Genomic DNA, 22237 nt, shown 5'->3' on the forward strand with positions numbered 1-22237 from the left:
TCTCCCTTTAAAAACACAGATACATGCAACATCTCACACTAAGGTGATTGCTCTGTCTTTGGCACACAACAATATATTTATTTAAAATTAATATTTAATAAAAACAAGTAATCTGGGGTCTCTGATAGCTACAAGGGCCTTTCTTATCCTCATAAATTGCTTTAATTATGAAACACCACTTATGCTTGTTGTAATGGAATATATGACATTTATGGGTGGTCACTGTTTTAATAACCAACTCTGGAGAGCCATACATCATTCTCAAAGCATTATTTATAAGCATTGCCATCAAGGCCAAGATGATTGCCATTTGCTGTAATGGTATACTGAGCAAATGTTTATTATTAAATCTGTACGAATTCTTATTATTTTTGTATTATTCTGTGTTCATAAGGGGTAACATTCACTAGGGCTGTACAGTGTTATACAAACGCATACATGACAATAATGACTGAGTGCAAATGTATATACACGTGGTGGGTCTGCTAATGAGCTGGTACAGTTTAAAGAGAGGGGTTATTCCTCACTTAAAGGGCCTGGTTCGGGAGAGACAAATAGGTCCTGTCACGGGCGAAACTAAACATCTGACCCGTGTGGGTTCAAAAGAGTAAATTTTTCTGATATGTAATTAAAAATATTGCATTTTGTATTAGGTACTATATATTTATATATATGTGGGTATATATGTGTGTATATATATATGTGTATATATATATATATATATATATATATATATATATATATATACATACTAGTAAGGTTCAAAATACAAAAGGTTCAAATACAAATCAACTTCATATTTGGCAGGATTGACAACTGCGATAAAGGCTGCAGAATGGGGTGAAAGTGCTAGGATTAGTAAACAGAATTTGAGATATACATATGTAATGCAAGGGGCTTATATTCTCTCCTTTTCTTCTTCGCCACCCTTATATACTGCATATATATTTCTCAGAGACATACAAATGTATAGCTTAAATGTTATGAGAAGTGTCATTTGTTACATGTAACTTTAATTTCAGTCAATTTCATTTCAAAGTTCAGTACATGCAAAATATCAATTACTAATATCTATGATATAATAAACATTGCCGTAAGATTGATTGTGTTTTGAGATTGCTGCAAGATCGTATATTTTCCCCTATTCTGTTTCCTTTTCGTGTGCAGGGCTGGTTAATCTCTTTCTCCATCAGATGAATTAGACGGCTGTTTCTCATAATTTTTGGTCACAGACTGGCTGACTTCCTTTGTAAACGGACATGATCCCTCCCATTCAGACTGCAAGCTCTTCAGGGCAGGAGTGATGTGTTCTTTAGCATATTAGTATTGCCAGTTTATCTGAAGTTTCATCCTATTGTCTGGTTTGTGTTAAAAATTAAGCACATGATACTCAATGGGGTGTTAACTTCCAAATACATTTTTGACAGTTTTTAGTCCAGGGCCCACTAACTCACTAATTATGATTTTTAGAAAATTACTACTAGGTGTAATGACACCATGTTTTTGTATTGAACCTTGTGGCAATTGGTACCTGCACTTTATCATATATGCATGTTCAGTATGTGTACTTTTATTCAGAGAATGTCCGGCTCTATTTAATGCCCACAATTAAATAGATAGTTCTTTATATTTTAATTGTATATGCTGACATATTCCATTGACCAACATTATGTTACCTATTACTTATTACATTATTACACTATTACATTACCTATTACTATTACCTACAGAACTGTTACAAGGGTTCCCACCTAAAATGAACCTTAAGTAAAGTGAAGAAAGTCAATTTGCAATTAGTCTTAATTCTTTATTTTTTTGTGGTTTTTGAGTGACTAAATTGTTCTTTAGCTCTCCGACTTGGAATGTAAATTGCTCTCTGGTTGCTAAGACATAATTACCTAGCAACCTGGAAACAGTTTAGAAGAATAGAAGATAAATAGGAGAGGGTGTTAACGGCAAGATGAGCAATTAAAAATTCGACTAACATTGTCTCACAATTGATAGAATTTTTAGATGCAGGCAGGATAGAGGCACAACAGAAACATTAATAAAATGAAATTATTACTATAGGAAATAAAAACTTCCCCTAAACTTTGTGCCATGTACACAGGTAGAGCTGCTTATTTACAGATATCATAATTCCATTTAATGCAAGAAAACATGGACACATTTTAACAGACATATGTTAACAAATATTCCTGTACGCTTTGTTTCTAGACTAATTATACTAAGACTAATAATGGTTTTTGGCGTATTAAGGGGTATTGTGAGCTTTGGAGATATTTCCATTGTATGGATATTAGAATGGCAGATTTATCTTAGTGCTGCCACCAATATGTTTTTCTATTATCTAATACGGTCCTTAAAATCCTGAACAGAGCAGTGAAAAATTAAAAATCTGTTTTTCTGCTAAAGAAATGTAATGGTGACAACATGTAAAGTTTGTTGTAAATTGTGTCTGGGCTGAATATGCGCAACTACCACTTGCTTGCACACTTCTAATAATGTATGGATCATATATTTATTGCTTCACCAAATAAATCTGCAAAACTGCAAATAAATTAGCAAAATGGTGAAACCAAATGCTTTGGTGTCAATGAGCATCTTTTTGCCACATTTTCTTCTCACGCCAAATGCTTTGAAGTGAAAGGGATTTTTTTCTTCTTGTTTAGTTTCCTGCACGAAGAAACAGGTTTTTTTCCACCGCAACAAAACACTTGGGGGCTGATTTACTAACCCACGAATCCGACCCGAATTGGAAAAGTTCCGACTTGAAAACGAATATTTTGCGACTTTTTCGTATGTTTTGCGATTTTTTCGGATTCTGTACGAATTTTTCGGATCCAATACGATTTTTGTGTAAAAACGCGAGTTTTTCGTATCCATTACGAAAGTTGCGTAAAAAGTTGCGCATTTTGCGTAGCGTTAAAACTTACGCGAAAAATGCGCAACTTTTCGCGTAAGTTTTAACGCTACGCAAATTGCGCAACTTTTTACGCAACTTTCGTAATGGATAGGAAAACTCGCGTTTTTACGCAAAAATCGTATTGGATCCGAAAAATTCGTAAAGAATCCGAAAAAATCGCAAAACATACGAAAAAATCGCAAAGTACCGATCATTACGAAAAAAACGCAATCGGACTCCATTCGACCCGTTCGTGGGTAAGTAAATCAGCCCCTTGGTGAAATTCTAGTACATATTTGTGCAGAAAACTTTTGCCACTTGCAAAAATTCTAATTTCACCACATCTGTATCGATTTCCAGCTTGGCAGGAAGGTGGCAAATTGCTGAGAATTCCCCCACGCTTGACTTTACCAGCAATTGCCTAGACTCTGTCAGTATACTTTTGATTCAGAAATACTCACCCATGAGTGCACTGCCAGCACCCAGGCAATTAAAGTCAATGGATGGGCAATCCAAAATGTTATGCTGCCCACCTATTAGGTTGGAAATCATGTGGGATTGAACTGTAGGACTGGCTTTCCTGGGGTGGAGAATGTAGAGAAGTAGCAAGGTGTATCACCCTAAAGAAATTTATCTGATGTCCTAGATATTCTTGGCTGAATGACACAATGATACAATGTTTTCCTATATATATAATATTTTCTTATCTATAACTATGTTATGAGCTAAGAAGGGCCCTGACCAAATGTTGGACACAATTCTAGAATTTGTGCAGCAGTTTCATAAATATATATATTTTTAAAAATACCTTGAAGTTCATTTTTAGTGTATGAACTGCTAAAAAATTGCGTATGGCATTTTTACATGTACAGAATTTGGTACATCCACTCCAATCATGTTCTTTTTAGTGGAACTACTGCTCCTTGAGTTTATTACTCTATTCTGGGCAGAAAACATTGATTTCTCTAAATGCAAAAGTAACATTTTTGTTTTTTGAATTTGAATTATCGAGTGCCAGCCTATTAGATCTGTATACTAATTGCTCCAAATGCAGACTATAGAGAAAGCACAGCTAGGGTTGGTTCTAGATATCTTGGGATTGTATAGCTTATCCTTGAAGTGTCGTTCTTATTGTAAATAGCAGCTAAGGGTCTGTTACAGAATAGCTTATTCAGTGACCAGAATATCGGTTAAAAGAGAAAAAAACAATTGTTAGTGACAGGAGGAAGTGATATAATGACATTTGTGTACATGCAGCCGTCTGAGAAAAAGAAGGTCAACGATGGGCATGTTAAACACACATCCACCCACAACGACTTCTAAATATCCTCACTGAGATTCATTTTGTGTTTTTGTGAGATGCCTGATTTGCAGCTCTTTAACCTGGACCATATTAAATAAAACCTTTTGTTGAGCAAAGGGTAGGTATTAATAGTTTTCTTTTAAAAAAGGCCAGGTTATGGCTATACAGTAGCAAAGGGTTAATTTCCCTTGGTGCTGCCAGGCACACTGAGTTCCTATCAGGCAGCAGGGAACAGTGCGTAAGCACCTGACAATCAAGCTCACTTCTGGTACTGCTGAACAGCCTAGATATTTCCACTTTTCAATTTTACCAACTACAATCTAGTTATGGGCTTGTCAGGGGCAACACTGGATCAGGAATCAAAGCCAATGGAAGGTGGATACATTGTCACATCAGTCAGCAATCAGAGTTTGGACTTTTGATGGAGCCACCCTAAGGGGCAAAGTTAACATTAGGGAAGGACAACCAGCACTTGTCATATAAAGGCCTTACGTGGCAGCAAGGCATTGATAAAAGCAGTAATGCACACTACTCTCACTGTGCAGTCATTTGTTTGTGTTCTGGCACAGCTAGATGCCACATTGCCTCTAGCATTGGTCTGTCTGTCTATGTTTTCATTATTTGCACTTACAGGTATACTATCTCTTATCTAAACACCCAATATCCAGAAAGGTCCAAATTACAGGAAGGCCATGTGCCATAGACTTTTTTTCAATCAAATATTCCAATTAAAACGATTTTCCCTCTATAATAATAAAACAGTACATTGCACTTGAGCCTTACTAAGCTGCATAAATCCATATTGGAGGCAAAATAATCCTATTGGGTTTCTTTAATGTTTAAATGATATGAAATGATATAGTATGATATCAAAATTACGGAAGAACCCTTATCCAGAAAACCCCAGGTCCTGAGTACTCTGAATAATGGCCCATACCTGAACAATATTTTGTTAAGAATAAGCACACTTTTTATTGTGTTTTATTTTCCCTATAACTGATTAGTTAATTATAAGGCCTTCCTTAATTTGGTTGCACAGAGCATTTATTTTCTTATAGCTTGGGCTAAAGCGGGAAACTGTTATTTATACTTACATAAAACTAATTTCATGATATATATATATACTGAGGTAGAATGATAACTATGCAGGTGTCTATTGCCCCTTTAGGGAAACATGGCCATGTGACTAAATGCTATTATGTAGTCTTAGTTCAAATCCCTTTTTCAATTTACCTTGTGTCTGAAGTCTCAAAATGTGGCAATTTAAGCAGAGTAAATTGAGAAGATATCACTCTAGACCCACAGTTTCATGACTGAGATGGAATGTTTACGATGTTTAAAACTCTGGAGATTTCCTTTTGTCTCTTCTAAATAAACCATTGTGAAGAGAAGAGTCTGATTCTCCCCAAACAACTCTGGATTGCACAACTGTGAAATTTGTTTTCTAAAGCTATGGTTAGAGTTGGGGGATGCACTATTTTTTTTTTTTTTTGCTACAAATAAATATTTGTGCATAATAAGAAGGCCAAAATTCAGTCATTATTTATTAACAATATTAAGAATAATTATAAATATTATTTTAATAATAACCCAAAGTAGTTGATGATTTATTGGTTGAGATACAAATTAAATTACCCATTAACAGGAGTGTAAGAAGCACACTTTACTCCAGCAGGGGCCACACTGATCACATGGAAATCTCAAATCTGAATGTCAGGTAGTTGGGCGTGGAGGCGAGATTTGGTGGTAGAAAGGCTGTGCATTTTCAGTTGGTGCATTACAATAAAAGAGCTACAAATAATACATCATCTTGTTTTTTTCTCCAACTTCTATAAAGGTGATACTCAGCTTGCAGTTTACCTCTTGCCTGAGCCTCCTTTACCCAGTGGCTATCTGGCCACAAAATGGCACAAGAGAAGAAAAGTAACATAATAAAAGCCAGTATTTTTTCAGAAAATGGGGATAACCCTAACAGGGGAAGCACCAGAATGTCCCCCAATAAGCACAGGATGGGTCAGTAGCACAGGCCAAGGGCAGTTGCTGTCTCATTATAGTGAAAAATAAAATTACAGTAAGCAGGGAGGGTGCTTTTTCCAGGAGCTAGGTAAGAGCATTCCTCCAGCTACCACCCCATACCCCCCTGGTTCAATGTGCATGAGGAGGGGCAGCATTGGCAAAATGGCAAGAAATACCCCTGAAATTAATTTGGGAGAAAAGAAAAAAAAGCTATGCTCAACATACTACTACTAACGTCCCCAAACACTTGTGCAAAAGAGTGGAAGTCTTTCCTCAATTAGTCTCCACAGTATTGTGTGTGTGTGTGTGTGTGTGTGTATGTGTATATATATATATATATATATATATATATATATATATATATACAATACTGTTCATTTATCAATATAAAAGTTTAGAAATACTGCATACCTTGCATTTTTAACATATGACCACAACATGGCACCCAGGAATTATAGGAGTAAATGGAGCAATATATAATAAGCAGTTTTATGAAATTTACTTTACTTGGGGCCTAGTAACTTATAACATCACTGGTATCCCTCTGTATGGGACCAAAACGTGAAGAACTTTTTGCCTGGATGAAGCATGGACCAGTCAATGGCCCACTCCTCAAGAAAATCATTATCAAGGAAGCTCATTAAGAAAATTTCTGAAAACCACACACTAGAAAATTGGTTGAATTCGATATGAAATACAGACTCAGCACCTACATTAAACATATATAGATTTGCACACTAATGGTCTATATATCTATCTATCTATCATCTATCTATCTATCATCTATATCTATCTATGCACCTATTATCTATCCCTCTGTATCTGCCTTTCTGTTTACATGGCATCTATTGTGAGGGCAAAAGCCAGTAGCAATGAATATGGTGCACTTCTGTATATGGTGTTTCCAAACCCTGCAAAATACATAGATTTTACTGCTTGCTTTTAAACCATCTTCAGTAAAATTTCAATTTGCAACGACATTATTTGCCTTTAAGTAACTGTAAAGCAAAGTCCACCTTGTAGACAGGGATAATAATTACCTATTCCAGCTTAATGACTCAGTTGTCAAGGTTTAGGCAGCTACTTTCAAGTCTTGTTATGTTTGTTAGGTATTTAAGTGGCTGTGTGTGATTGTAATAAAAAACATGGAAGGTCTGATTCTGTTTGACTTTCTGAAGCTCTGTCTATTGATTAGGGCCTGAGAGTTCATGGTAAATAAATGGTTTAATTCAAACAGCTATAAACATCCCAGTCCCAAATACTAAGAATGAGTTAGGACTTTGCTTATCTGAACACAATCAACTGAGCCTCGAGGGAGCACAAAATCAATCCACAGAAATGCATTATTTTTTTCATAAGGCACCCATGGAAAAATATCTGGAAGGACTCACATCTGGGGTCCTGACTGTTTGCTGCAAGATAGTATTTACATATAACACAAACACACTGATTAAATCCGTTCAATAGAGGAAGCTGCAGCATCCCGTTACCAATACTGTAAATATATCTACATATTTTCATATGTTTATATGCTGTAAATAGCTGAATATTATCAGATGCTCTTTTATTTAACCTAAGTGCCTATCTTCCCTTGGATAAGAAGTAAAAACTACAAAGGCATCTGATTCTATTTCTAACATATTGCCTCACTACACAATCCATGTATGTTGCTTATATGGCCCTGCCAGTTCCATGCTGAAGTTGTCTTTTGTACCTTTCTGAGTATGATTCCTACTTTGCTACATTGCTGTTCCTCCTCAGAGATGATAGATAGATAGATAGATAGATAGATAGATAGATGAAAGAGAGATAGATAGATAGATAGATAGATGAAAGAGAGATAGATAGATAGATAGATAGATAGATAGACAGACAGATGAAAGAGAGATAGATAGATAGATGATAGATAGAAGCTTGCACCTTTCCCTGCACCAAAATCCATGAATTTAACTGCTGAGACACTAGTTCTCTATTTTTTTTTATATATGTGAAAGTGAAACTAATAATAATGAACTAACCAATAGATGATGCAGGTCAGTGCTCTTGCTGAAAGCCTAATTTGGAATGCTCATGTGTACTGGATAGTTGCTGAACTATAGCATAGCCAGTTACTATAAAAATTGCTATATATGTTGATATGTTAGACCAGTTTGGTTGATTACATGACATACCACAAGTTGAAAGCAATAATTATTATAAAATGACTGTGTACAGTAACCTTGGGCTTGTCGGGGGTCATATTTGACCCACAGGTCTCCATATAGATAGCACTATTCTACCTCTGGGCACCAGAGAGTTCTAAACAAATAAGAAACATATTTAACAGATAGACAGTAACCTCAAAAAAGAAACAATTCAATCACAATTAGTAGAACAGTACTGACAAAACTATTAGTTGCCAGCTCCCTTTGGGCACTTACTTTGGATTCTCTTAAGGGTACTTCTCACCATCAATTATCTCCTTTAGACATTTCAGGTAGATTCTCCCACTTGCGGCCACTTGAGGTGCTTGTACTGGTGGGACCCCCTACTGATCCTTATTTCAGCAATGGGTGCTCTTTCTATCAAGCCTCAATATTTTGTGCTATTGAAATGCCTACACAGGACCGCTAGCACTATCCATGGCTATGTCTCATTCACTGGGCCCTCCTGCACCTGATTTTGGACCTACATTTTCTCTCCTTCTCAAGCTGAACTATGAGACTGGACCCTTCTATTCTTAATATTCTCAGAAAATGGACTGACCTTCAATATTGGATTTTTATAAAAAGTGGTTCTGCCATAAACTTGCCTCTACCCCAGGGAACCACCATGCATGTAGGTGTCTTACTCCCCCTAATATAGTGGAACATTAACAGTAGATCATACATGTTTGAAATTGCTTTGACCCTATTCCCACTCATGCTTGCAATCATACACATACATACTGTATATATGGTTTATATATATATATTCTTTGGGCTTTTTAACAATAGCTATTTTCTATGAAATTGTGTATATGTGTGTATGTATGTTTTACAGTACTTTAGTGCATTTATTGTTGCATGGGAGCAAGAGACACTGCTTTTCCTGTCGTGGGTGCAATGGCAAAGCACAAACTTCATTTGTGAGTGGTCATAACCATATTATGTTCTTTGCGCACCTTTACTTTCACCCACAGTGAAAGGAATGTTTAAGAAATCAGATTCACAGACAGTTTCAAATGTATTTATTATTTCTTATATTTCTGACATATTAAATGCTTTCACAGAACTGTTTCTAAATATGGCTTTGTTCTTGCTACAAACAACTCAGATCAGCAGTTTGCCAAATGGGCATTCCAGATAGCAATTAAATTATTAGGAATCTGGCTGGCATGTTCACGCTAACCCAACAACTGCCACCTATCAACAACTGCATCTGCACACAGCACAACTGACACATTTGGGAACAAAATAAAAAAAAATCAGAATAAAATGTAAATATCTCAAAACTGTTCAAAGACAAATATATATTATTTGTAACACAGATTAAGTAAAATGCATGAGTTCATGTTTTTTTAGCCCAGATACAATTATTTGTTACAAGCACTGCAGGGGCCACACTTGTATCAACCCGGAAGCCAATTCAGGGAGTTATGGGACTTCTATTTTACCACTGCTCAAACCTGGGCAGTAACCCATGATAAAAAATTTAATTTTTACCTTTATTGTTCAACTGCAGCTTGGTGCGCAGCACATACTCCTCCAGCTCTTCCCTCCTGCCCTTGCTTGAGGCGCACAGACAGGGACTAGAGTGTGAGGTGGAACCCCATAATCACTGACGGTTCAGATCCCCCAGGGTCACGGGGGCCACTAGACAGTAGTTACAGCACAAAATGTGAGTGTGTGGCTGGATTTTACTTATATACAGGCTGAAGCAAAACAAAGAAACTTGAGAAGAAGGTCATTTCTGAATTTCAATCCTGTATTATAATCTGTTTTAAATGATTTTTCACAATTAGATGTGTATTTATTAACATTGGAGACAAACATCACTGGTGATATTGCCTATAGCACCAATCAGCAATTAGATTTGAACAGTCACCTATAATTTAAAAAACAAAAGCAAATATCTGAATGGTTGCTATGGGCAACATCACTGGTGATCACCATTTATTAAAATACGCCCCTTAATATTTTCTGCTTTCATGGGCATGTTATACCCATGATGCATTGCAGGCACCAAAGGTACCACTTAAAGTCCAAGGCAAATTCAATTTATAATGGGCATTATTCAAACTGAATGTAAAGAGAGAATGTGTCAATAACATTTGCCCATAATTCCTCTTGAATTATTTAACATCCCCTAAATTTCAAAGTAAAATGAACATATAAAAAGGTGCAAATAAAGATTTTTTTATTAATTTGTACCCTATATTTTTATGATGGCAGAAAAGATTTGTAATCTTATGAAGAAAGATGGAAAGAGAGAGGGGGAGAGAGGGAGAGAGATTGAGAGAGAGAGGTGGATGAGTGAACCATAGATAATCTGTGATCATGGCCTGCCTTGGGGGTGTTGTTACCATAAGGAAAGAAGGTGCCAGAGTGCTTAATGTCATTTTATTTCAATGTATGAAACACACAAATTAGAATACAATTTTACTCAGTCTGGCAATAGGAGATTCTAACCAGCTTTGTCTGAGTTTCCAGCAGGTGCTGAATAAAGACTATTGTGCATATATACATATATATATATATATATATATATATATATATATATGCACAATATATACATGTATATGTATGTATATATATATATATATATATATATATATATATATATATATATATATATATATATATATATATATATATATATATATATATATATATATATATATATATATATATATATATATGTATATACAGTATACTGTGTGTATATGTGTATAGGCAATGTAACCGGATGGGGGGTATAATTGTGCAGGATGTGCTGCTAATCTGCTGAATTTGGCACAATCTGGTGCCTGTCACTCCTCAAGGCTCATTCTGAAGAGCAAGCAACACGCCAGAAGAATGTAGTTTGACAAAGAATAATTTTATTGCGAGTCTCCATCCAACTTCAAATGTGTTGATGGTTTCTGAGTGTTGCAATAAATAAACAGGTCGGTTGCCTTGCGGTTTCCTTGTCCTTTCTTAGCGCGGAGCTTTGTAAATTCTGCTGACAGGGCACCGTGTGAAACCTGGGCTTCTGTGGGCAGAGAAAGGCTTGTTGTCATAATCAGAAATCCGTGTGTGGGGAAGGGATACAGGTAAGGCAGCAGCTTCCGGCCAAGGTCAAGCACTGCAGCTCCGCACTGCCCCGCACTGACCAATCCCCCCGATTAGACTAGCGCAGGGTTCTGACCACCAAGGAGTTCACTGGTCTAGTCAATTTCTCCGGGATAATTAGCACAGATACAGCTCTGGGAAGGTAAAAAGGCGGATTTTAATCAGGACTGAAATGTTCTGCAGCTCCAAATCGTTGCAGAACCGAACGAAAACAGATTTCTTACCCTTCGAAATTATAACACAGACATGGGAAACTTTGCCCAACGTTTAATAACTGCACAATGCGCCATTAATTTTGATTATATTATGTTTTGGTTATAACTTTGCGAACCTGTGATTTATTTTTCAGTTGTATTTTTATACACTTTGTGTATACTATTGTTGAATAAATATTTCTATATATGTGTATATGGTTCATCGTTCTGAAGTTGATATAAACGTACAATTTTCTGTTTTGTTACGTTTGATAAAATTATTTTTAAGTATGCTTCAAAAATAATAAAAAGTGCGAATTAAATCGAATTGCTAAAGAACAAATGTGATACCCCTTAATATGCAGGTTTATTATCTCTACCTTCCAGTTAACACGACTATAATATTCGGAAGATCTTGTTTGTACAAACATCTGTCTTTCGGAAATCCAGATAAAATGGCACATACAAAGGCAAAGCATTTTTAAACCGAGTATCTGAGCTAAATCTTCATAAAAATAACGATTATATTCTGTACCTTCAATTTAGTCCGAATATACAAACTCTCTCTATACATTCCGCCTGATTATTGTTAGTAATACCGAGATTAAACGGCGCAAAATATGTAGATTTGTAAGATTTATAATGTAATCCATAAAGGGGAAATTTCTCTCATAAAAAAACATTTTAGCATTATATAATAAACATGTATATATATATATATATATATAGATAGATAGATAGATAGATAGATAGATAGATAGATAGATACATGTTTATTATATAATGCTTAAATATTTCTATTTAACTATATATATACATAACCAAACTGTAATCTTCCAATCTTACATACATAACAATTAATACACCTTGTAATGGTGGGACATTTTTTCCATATTACGTGAATGGATAGCCCTGGAATATGTTGCGGTATATTACTTATGAGTACAAGTGTGTCTAGACTTACAAAAATTTTGTAGATCAAAATATAATTCTGTCCGGCCTGGAATTTTCTCATTAATTAACATTTCCTTACCTGATACCCTCAGTTCAGATTCTGTCCCTTGTTACGCAATTAACTTTATTTCGTTTTAGGATTTATATAGTATAATAGATAATAATAACTATTATACCAAGAGTTATTTATATGCATGGATGCTATTTTTACGTGCAGCATAAAATAATAATAATAATAATAATAGAATACATTTGGAGTATTATTATCAACATCGTTATTAAAATATTCCTTCTTGGCGAGTCACAGACCTATAAGTAAGAGCGATGTATGGGATCTGCAGGGCAGGATCTGGGCAGTGCTGCGGAGATATATAGAAAGACAAAAGAGAATATAAGAGAATAAAGCCCGGGTTATGTGGCACTATGAGATGTGCGAGTCCCCAGCCCTTCAGCCCAGTCCGTGAGTCTGGACACCAATCAGAGCCCTGACCTTGAAGGAGATGGGTTATCAGTCGCTCGATCTGCTCGGGAAAATCAGATTTCCTCTCCATCTGCCAAACACTTATATTCACCCTTTCGTTTCCAGCAGGAATCAGACATGGAAACCTGCGCCTTTGTTTGTTTGTGTAGGTAGATTTAGCAAAGGCTACAGCAGTAGAATTGTCTGCGACCTGTTGCAAAGAAACTGCCCACTTGGCACCTGCCACCCTAGTCCCCGGGTCACACAGGCTACACTGCGGCTCTGCCCTTCATGGGAAACTCGCCAAACTAGGGAATAAAGTAATAATACAATCTAAAACTATCTGATTTATGTTTCTTTGATTGTCTTTCTACTGTCTGTCTATAGGTTTGTCTGTGGGACTGATTAACCTGATTGGCTTAACCCTTCCATCGCCAGAGTGAAGAATCACACAAAGTGGCAAATGAGGAATGAGAGAGGCTGATATGGAATTCAGTCGTCTGTTTCAGCTTTTATATTACCTACGGAAAACATGGGATTGTTTGGTAGGTGGGCGGTTTTGCACTAAAAGACACAGTAATCTGTATAATGTAATGGCGCATATGATAATAAGTGTCCCTGCACAGAGACCCATTTAATACCCCACAAACTTATTTAGCGTCAGGCCAAAGATCTATACCAGTTCCATCTGCTCCTACTGCTCTGAGCTGTCTGTTGGGAGAAACCTGTGTCTGTCATGGGTGTATAGACTTGCACTTAAGCAAAAAAGCTTCCCAAATAACAGTATGATGGGTGCCATTATGTCAGTGCATCAAGGGTCTCCATTACTGAATCCCTTTTGGAAAGCTGCTTTTACCCAGTGACTTCCTAGATCATTTCTCTTAGACCTTTGTTTGGGCAATTTGGGACATTCATATTTTTAAAGCTTTTCAAAATGTCTGTTTAATGCTTCATAATTCATTTTTTAATTCAAATAAAAAAATTTCTGTTTTGGCAGAACAAGGTCAGAGCAACTGGGACAGAAATGCAATACAGCCAGATGCTATTCTATATCCTATATACTAAAATGCACCATTCTCTCCCCAGAGCTGCCCTAGTTGCAGATATATTTATATAAAGTAATTTCAAGAAAGATTGTATTCTTTTGTAAACAAATTAGAAAATAGATGTTTCCTGCCCACATGATGAATCATAACATTTACAAATCTCTAGCAAAACACTTGCTGAATCCCATAGGCACATTTCTATTTGTGTATTAATCATTGATAAGTGATGATTATATTTAAGATCTAAAAATTCTGCCAAAATGCTTCTGTATTAGCTGAGCAATTAAGGGCCATTGAAAGATCCACATAGGTGACTATTGCTTGTAAATCAGAACCACTGAAGGTAGTAGCTCAAATGTGTCTTAAGCTCAGTCATTTGCATTCACTGTAACAGAATATAAAATGAGACAATTCTAATGTTTTTTCAACATTTTATGCTGAAAATTAAGTGATTTCCAGATGTGTTTTTACTCTAGGAGCTCAAAGCTAGTGTAGTAAATCATGGGTTTAAATCTGGCCTGTGACTTCTGTGTAATGATTCTCTGTTATACTTACCGATAGTATCTCAGCGTAAAACATTCGATGGTGAGTGTTTTTAAAGAGAAAGGAGATATTACTGTACAAATAGCAAGAAATACACATCTGTATTCATTATTAACCTTTATTTATAAAACATTAACATATTCCACAGCACTTGCAGATTACACATCATTTACATCAGTCCCTGCCCCAGAGAAGCTTACAGACTTACACACACTATTCACACACACTAGGGCCAGTTTTATCAGGAGTCAGGTAACTGGCCAGAGGAAACTTAGGGGAAGCCCATGTATAGGCAGAGCATACAAACTCCTTACAGTGCCCTGGCTGTAAACATGGCTTCACTTTTAGAATTCCAGTTTATCACTTTTCCAAACTTTTCTGAGATCAAATACTTTGTTTTTAGGAAATATATTGTATAATGAATTGGTAGAATTACACAAGTTATGGGAGTTACAATTATTGTGGCCAATGAAATTGGTTGGTGCAATGGTAATAGGAGTAGCAAAGCTAATCACAAAAGATTGTTGGATCTAGCATAATTTTTATTTGTAAAATAACTACTTGCCAGCACAGCACCAACATGTAACTTGTCACCTATAATATGTATAAACCCTTTATTTGACATGTCTATGGTGTTTTATGAGAGAGGCCTCAGGCATCAGAGATGGGTGCTAGCACGACTAAGGTATGTAGTGATAGTATGGCACATTAAGTAGAAATGAAAGTATAATTATACATAGAGAGGGTTTGGGTGGCAGTGATAGGGTGTTATATACAGAGATAGCAAAATACACTGTTAATTTACCAGAGACAGGACACTAGTGTAGCACAGACAAGGTGCTAGTGTTGCAGGGTGTGGATGTTACTAGGGTTAGTCATGCTGTAGACATTGGGTACTAGTGTAACACAGTGTGTTTGTGTAATATACAACAAAGAGGGGGTTCTAGTCTCTGTTCCCTTTAAGCCATATGCCTGCACACATATTTTTAGGAAAGGACACACAACAAACTTTGGTGGATACAAAGAATTTTTAATAACAACACATCATTTTGTTCTCCTTCTGACCCACCCACAGTTTTTTAAAATTACAAATGAAAGATAATATATGTGCACACAGCCAAAAAAATCTGTATATGGCAGGGGAAAGGTGTTAGTGTGGCATAAAAAATGTGCTTGTGTGAAATGAACAGGATGTTAGCAAAGGGAACTTTATAGCCAGCCTGCTCTAGGCTCACCCACCATTATCACCCCCCTTCTCCGACCTGATCTGAACATCAGTAAAATCTAATTAAATGGCTCAATTAGATTGGAGAGTGGTATATAGATTTTTATTTTGTATATAGGCACCTCATGCTCCTCAAAGCTACCACTGTAGACACAAACCATCAGGTGCACATGTAGAAAACATGGGCCTGGGTGTTAGTGTGGTATAGACAGAGTACAATGCTGGCATAGGAACTGCATATATATATATATATATAAATATATATGTACCATGTTTCATGAATGAAGCTTAACCCTTTTATTGGGATCAACCCTCCCTCCTTCAAGAACAAGGAGCTAGTTAGAACACCAGTATGGTGCTTGCCTAGACTGTCAGGGTGTTAGTGTAACACAGACAGAGTTCTTCTGTGGTACAGAGTGATGGTGTGACACAGATAAGGTGTTTTTATGGTAGAGACAATGTGTTAGTATGGCAAACAGAAGGTGTACATGAATCAGGGTTTGTGCAGCATAGAAAGGGTGTTTGTGCATCACATTGCTAAAGTGTTGCTAGTAGAGTGTTAGTGTTACACCAGTTATTACAGGTAGGGTACTAGTGTAACACACATTACTACAGGTAGAGTACTAGTGTAACACTGGTTACTACAGGTAGAGTATTAGTGTGGCACAGAGTTCTAATGTGGCAAAGATATGGTTTTTGAGTGACTGTGGGAGGGAGCTAGTGTGGCACAAATAGAGAGTTAGTGTGATACAGACAGGGTATTGCTGTGGCAGAGAGAGTACTAATATGGCTCATATATAGTGGTGTTGGTGAGGCACAGTGTGTTAGTGTGGCACAGACAGAGTGCAAATATATTGTAGTAATGGGTAAGACTGCTGGAACCTGAGCTTATGGGAAGGGGGCACTTCACTGAATATTAAACTGAATTGTAGTTGTGCCCCATAAATGAGATCAGGGCGCATTATTCAGGGGGCTACAGTTGTTAAATAGGCCAGCATTTTTTGTGTTTGGGGGATCTCAATATTTTATACACTAGACTTCCATCTCAGCTCTTACTGAATGCAGCAGTTCCTACTCCACTGTTTGGAAGCAAAACACCTGATTAATTGCCATAAGTTACTAGACCCGGTTAAAACTTTACAAATTTTACTACATTACCCTTTTACCAATAGGAAAACAATGTTTGTCATTGGCTTTTTTTCAGTTTCTTACTTTTTTTTTTATCCCGCAAAATAATATTATTATATAAAACAAATCGTTTCTTATCTTGATATATATCACTGAGATATCACTAATATCTCTTTGTCTCTTATTCCTGTCCAGCGCCTAGTCTTGCCATGCCAGTCTCCTTCTTCCCTTTGGGAACTGCAATAGATTCAGTATTCCAGCAAGTGATGGAGAGAACTACACACCGATCATCCGCTTAGTTTTTTCAAATTTTTATATAATGATATTTTTGTTCTTAGCTTTCCGTTTCAGATCGTACATCTGTATACCGACCACCTTTGAAGCGCTTTTACATTTGGAAACCAAATTGCACCCTGCTGTTTTGCTGGCGCCCAGTAGGTGGCAGTGTGCCTAATGAATGAATTAGTCATAGCCAGACAATATACCTGCTAAAAGGGAAGTTTCCTGTTACCTTTTGAGATTTCTGATTGCCCTTGCAATAATGTTCTTATACTATGGGCAAAATCGTTTTAAACTTAGTTCAGCAAGAAACTACAGTAATTGGTAAAACTGTTACAAATACATTCTGGACTGTAGCAGAAAATGTCCCTTTTTCTAAGTTTATCTCATCATATGTTGATAGTCTATTAATCTTGCTTTCATAAATAAAGGATGAAATATGCCAGAAGCAACTCTTGTATTTTCATGTTGTCAAACTCTGATTCCCTGTAGAAAACTTGTGGGCTAGAGGAGGGAAATCAAAATTTTTAAGAAAGGAAAATCTCATTTATCATGGAATATTTTTTATGAAAAAGGGGGGCACATTTTAGGACAGAACGCCCGAGCAATTAGCTACATCACACACATAAATAGCTTTTTAAAGCTTTGGTGATTATATGGCAATAAAATGATTGTGCGTGTGTGTTTATATATGATTTTGCACTTGGTTCAGAATAATAATTAATAATTTAGATTGGAAAATCTGATTTTCCCAAAAATTCTGTCTCAATTAACATATTTAGAAATTAGAGAATTGCCTCGGAATAATAATAGGATAACAATTTATTGTGAATTCAGTTTATTTAGGGGATTTATTGTGAAACATGCGTATTAGACGCATACATTCACCACCAGGCAATCACAAACAAGCACATAACCTGTATGAATGAAGGGAAATATAGGTGAATTATTTCCCATATCCTGGGACAGTGTAGCTGAAGGCAGCCGTGCGTTGGGCAATGTTTGCCTCCTAGAGGTTAAAGTATTATTTAGAAGCAATGAATGTGGGGAGTACTTGGGGGTTACTCTTTAACCAGCAGCTATTTGGTGACAAACATTTTATTGCTGTCTGCAAACAAAACTTTTATACTTAGATTCCTGCCCTAAAACCGAAATGGCCAGATACCTCTCTCAAAGTGCTTAAGAAAATAATTTTCTTTTTACATAAAAATGGAAGCACATTACTAATGACTCTCTATTTAATACATGGAATTTGGTGGCCTCATATCCAACAAAGCGCCCACCTGACTTCCCTACGGATCTTTCCGCCTACAGCGCTAGGAGATTGCCTGGACTCTTTTAGCCAAATTTACTGTCACTTTAATGAAAACTGTAATAGAACTCTGTGTGCCGGTCCTGTTGCTCTGTGAAAGCAACTCCATAAAAAACTCCCATTTATAGTATACAGATCACTGTTTTGAATAAATATTCTTTATTAACTAATTGCAGTGTCTGAATACAATTTATCTGCTAATAACTCAATGTAAAAACACATAACCACTACAATCTGCCGATTAAATAAAGCTGTCCTTTGTAACTCGATATTTTAATGCCAGATTCCAATTAATTATTAATAATTATCATGAACACATTAACCACGTTTTAAAGGCACCTCGATGGAATCTGCCTATGATTAATTAACAGTAGCATACCTGAATGAAATATTCCAATTAATAAAACATATTTTTAGTAATACGCTTTATCTAATAACACTGAATAGAATTTGACCATAAATAACTCGCTGAAGCATCTAAATGAATTCCGACCATTGATAACTTGCAATACAGTAGCATCTGAATGAAATGTTGTCATTCATATAGTAGACGAATTTGAATGGTACCTGTGCATGAATAGTTTCTAATACTATCTGAATATATACATCTTTATAGAAGCACCGGAACTCACAGAAATAGCAGCTGAATTAAAACGTTATCGCAATTAAAATCTGGCTCTAATTTCACTCGAGTGCAATTTACCCACTGTAGTGTCCAGGAACAGAACCTGATTGAGTTGTTCGCATTAAACTTCAGGTATTAGTGAATGAGTAAAATGTGCCCTTTAATACCTTGCTGCAGAAGCACCTGAATGAAATGTACCCATTAAACCTGTCTGCATGCAATGCTTATAAATCTGTCCACAAATCTTCAAACTTGAGGCCGCCCATATTTACTAGATTCAGCAGGATGGGGAAATGTTAAAAAAAATTAAAAATGTCAAACGAAAATATCTAGAATTTTTTCAGTAAATTCGTCATTGTTACTGTTACAGGGTCTGTAACAAATTAGTTTATCCCAATTAATAACCAGTTTTTCTATTTCTGATTTTACTGTGATACTATGTAAGTTCATTCTAAATAAAAACATAAAATAGTTTGTGTTCGGCGTAAATATCTGTTGACAGTTTATTTTCTGTCCTCCCTGTGTCTCGACTGTTGTGTTAATGCACATTCGCTTCAAATCATCAAAAACGAAGATTACGACATTAATATTCGTTTAGTATAACATTTATTTACTGAGATACAAATCAAATAAAAGGGATAAAGGAAAATGTACATTAACTTTCACAAATAATATTAAGTCACTTTCTGAATATGTATGCTATAAATAGAGTGAGCTAATTAAAATTAGAGACGATGAACTGAACACATATTAATCATGGCTAATTGCATAAATTATTAAAACACACCTCTGCATGAATTAATAATTTAGTATCAATAGTGCCCCTTAAAAACTCCATCAAATATTTACACTTACTAAAATATTAACAAATTAACACCTTGGGGTTATTCGTTAAGACATATTTAATAATATAAATACATGGGAACCGACCAACATCTGCTTGGTAAGTGCCTGTCAGGCGATTATTGGATCTTGAATGAGGAGATGGGCCCTGGGAAATACAAACTTGCAGTTATTAGACATGCTACAATGTAACCTAATAAGAGAAATACCATATTGCTTAGTATCTATCTATCTATCTATCTATCTATCTATCTATCTATCTATCTATCTATCATCTATCTATCTATCATCTATCTATCTATCTATCTATCTATCTGATCTGCCCAATCACAGTCTACAATGAATACAACCAATCAGACACGAACAATGCTTGTGGGTCTCTGCCAATTTGCTATATTTGTCCTTGCTCAGGAAGTTCATTATTACTACTGATTTCTGTAACTTGGGGGGTACGTGCTGCCATACTGATCAGGATCTCTCTCCCTATTGTCTATCTGTGGGGCAGGAAGAAAGGTAAGTCGGTTATTAGCATTACTTATGCCAACTGCTGTGCCTTAGCTATTTCACAGCTTTGTTTTAAAATGACAGCAATTTAAAGCAATACTGTATAATAATTAATAATAATAATCATTACTAATAATGCTTTTAGTTTCAATGATTCCTGAAGCTATTACAAGCACTTTGTATACTTGCATAATAATGTTATGTGTACATTTTACTACACTGTCGCCATTGGAGGAGGTTGAACCAGTCATAAATAGAGACCGCCGTTAAAAGAGGGAAATATCTGTATATATATTTGTTCGTGGATGTAATGTTACACACAGACAGTGACGGGAGGAGCGCAGGTAAGGTCTAAAGCGGATAAACATGCTCCCTATATACTGATATAAGAAATATGTGTGGCATATAGAATGTATATGTGTGTGTGTAAATAAATATATATTTCTATATCTATCGATACATACATATATAACTATTTATAACTTTTTGAAAGCCTAAGTTGGGGGTCGGTTCTTTCCCTGACTAGCAGTGCTGTAAGCTGCCCTTCTATCCATGAATAAGTTGGCAGAGCAGCAGACACATATAACAGGGGCCCTAGTAGTGCGGATCCCCCTGCGCACCCCCAGTGCGGGACTCCCCGGCAGAGAGAGTGTGACGTCACCGGCAGAGTTTCCCCCTAGGGTGCCCATCAGCTGGGTGCTCATCAGCAGGGTGCCCAGAACGCTTGTCCCAGGACTGTGATGGAGAAGATACATAAATGCCATGGGAAATACCCACAAGAGTGTAGTTGCGCACATTGTCACTGGCCTTTTCTTTCGTACAGAAAATGACACTTCCACCCATAGGTACAACACATGTGGCAGCTCTCATTTCCCAGCTATACTCTGGCTCTGCAGCCAAATCTATAAAAGTAGCAATATAAAGGCTTCTCCTAGTTATTGGGACATGTTAGGAATCACTTAATGAACTAATAATTCTACTTTTTAACAAGTTAGTTTGGGTTCAGCTCCCCCCCCCCGTAGCGCAGTCCAGTAAGCGCCCGAAATCTGAGTTTACTGCTGCCTATAAATCGCAGCGATAACAGTAACATTCCCATTCCCGCACCTCCCTGGGAATTACTGAGCAAAGAACATTCACAGGGCAAAATCGGAGTAAGTTGCTACAAAGTTACATTCGCCTCGACTTCTAAACACAGAGAAAAGTAAGGAGAAAGAGAAGAAAAATCATAGTAAATAGAGAGAGAGACAGGGAGAGAGAGAATGAGAAAGTGAGAAAAGAACCCGCAATAAGATAGAAACGTGCAGCGCCGGCTGATCCAGTATCCCATGTGTCCGGTCCTTGAATCCAGCCCCATAGGGAAGCGACAATCCGTCTCAATGCCCTGATCGCCCAGTAGCCACAAAAAGTCAAACCTTGCCGCAGGGATCAGTGCGAGTGTAGCCGCGTCTCCTGGGTGGAAATAAGGGAGAAGGGAACGATCAGCCGCTCAGCTCCCTGTCCCTCCACTTCTTCTTTCTTTGCCCCCGAGCAAGGTCTCCATTCTCTAGAGCTGCACCCACTGGCACCTCTCCTACTAAACAAATACAATTAGTGGGGGCTGGACCCCCCC

General features: G+C 36.6%; 1 protein-coding gene across 1 annotated transcript in view; it reads left to right on the forward strand.

The window, feature by feature from the left end:
* The first annotated feature begins 20560 nt into the window (after positions 1-20560).
* satb2 (SATB homeobox 2) overlaps positions 20561-22237 on the forward strand; it is a 111881-nt gene continuing 110204 nt past the window's right edge. The window contains exon 1 of the mRNA XM_031893396.1: positions 20561-20637. The gene's annotated coding sequence lies outside the window, so the exon portion shown is untranslated. The remainder of the gene's footprint in view (positions 20638-22237) is intronic.

Source organism: Xenopus tropicalis, chromosome 9 (genome assembly GCF_000004195.4).
Source record: "Xenopus tropicalis strain Nigerian chromosome 9, UCB_Xtro_10.0, whole genome shotgun sequence".
Classification (NCBI taxonomy): domain Eukaryota; kingdom Metazoa; phylum Chordata; class Amphibia; order Anura; family Pipidae; genus Xenopus; species Xenopus tropicalis.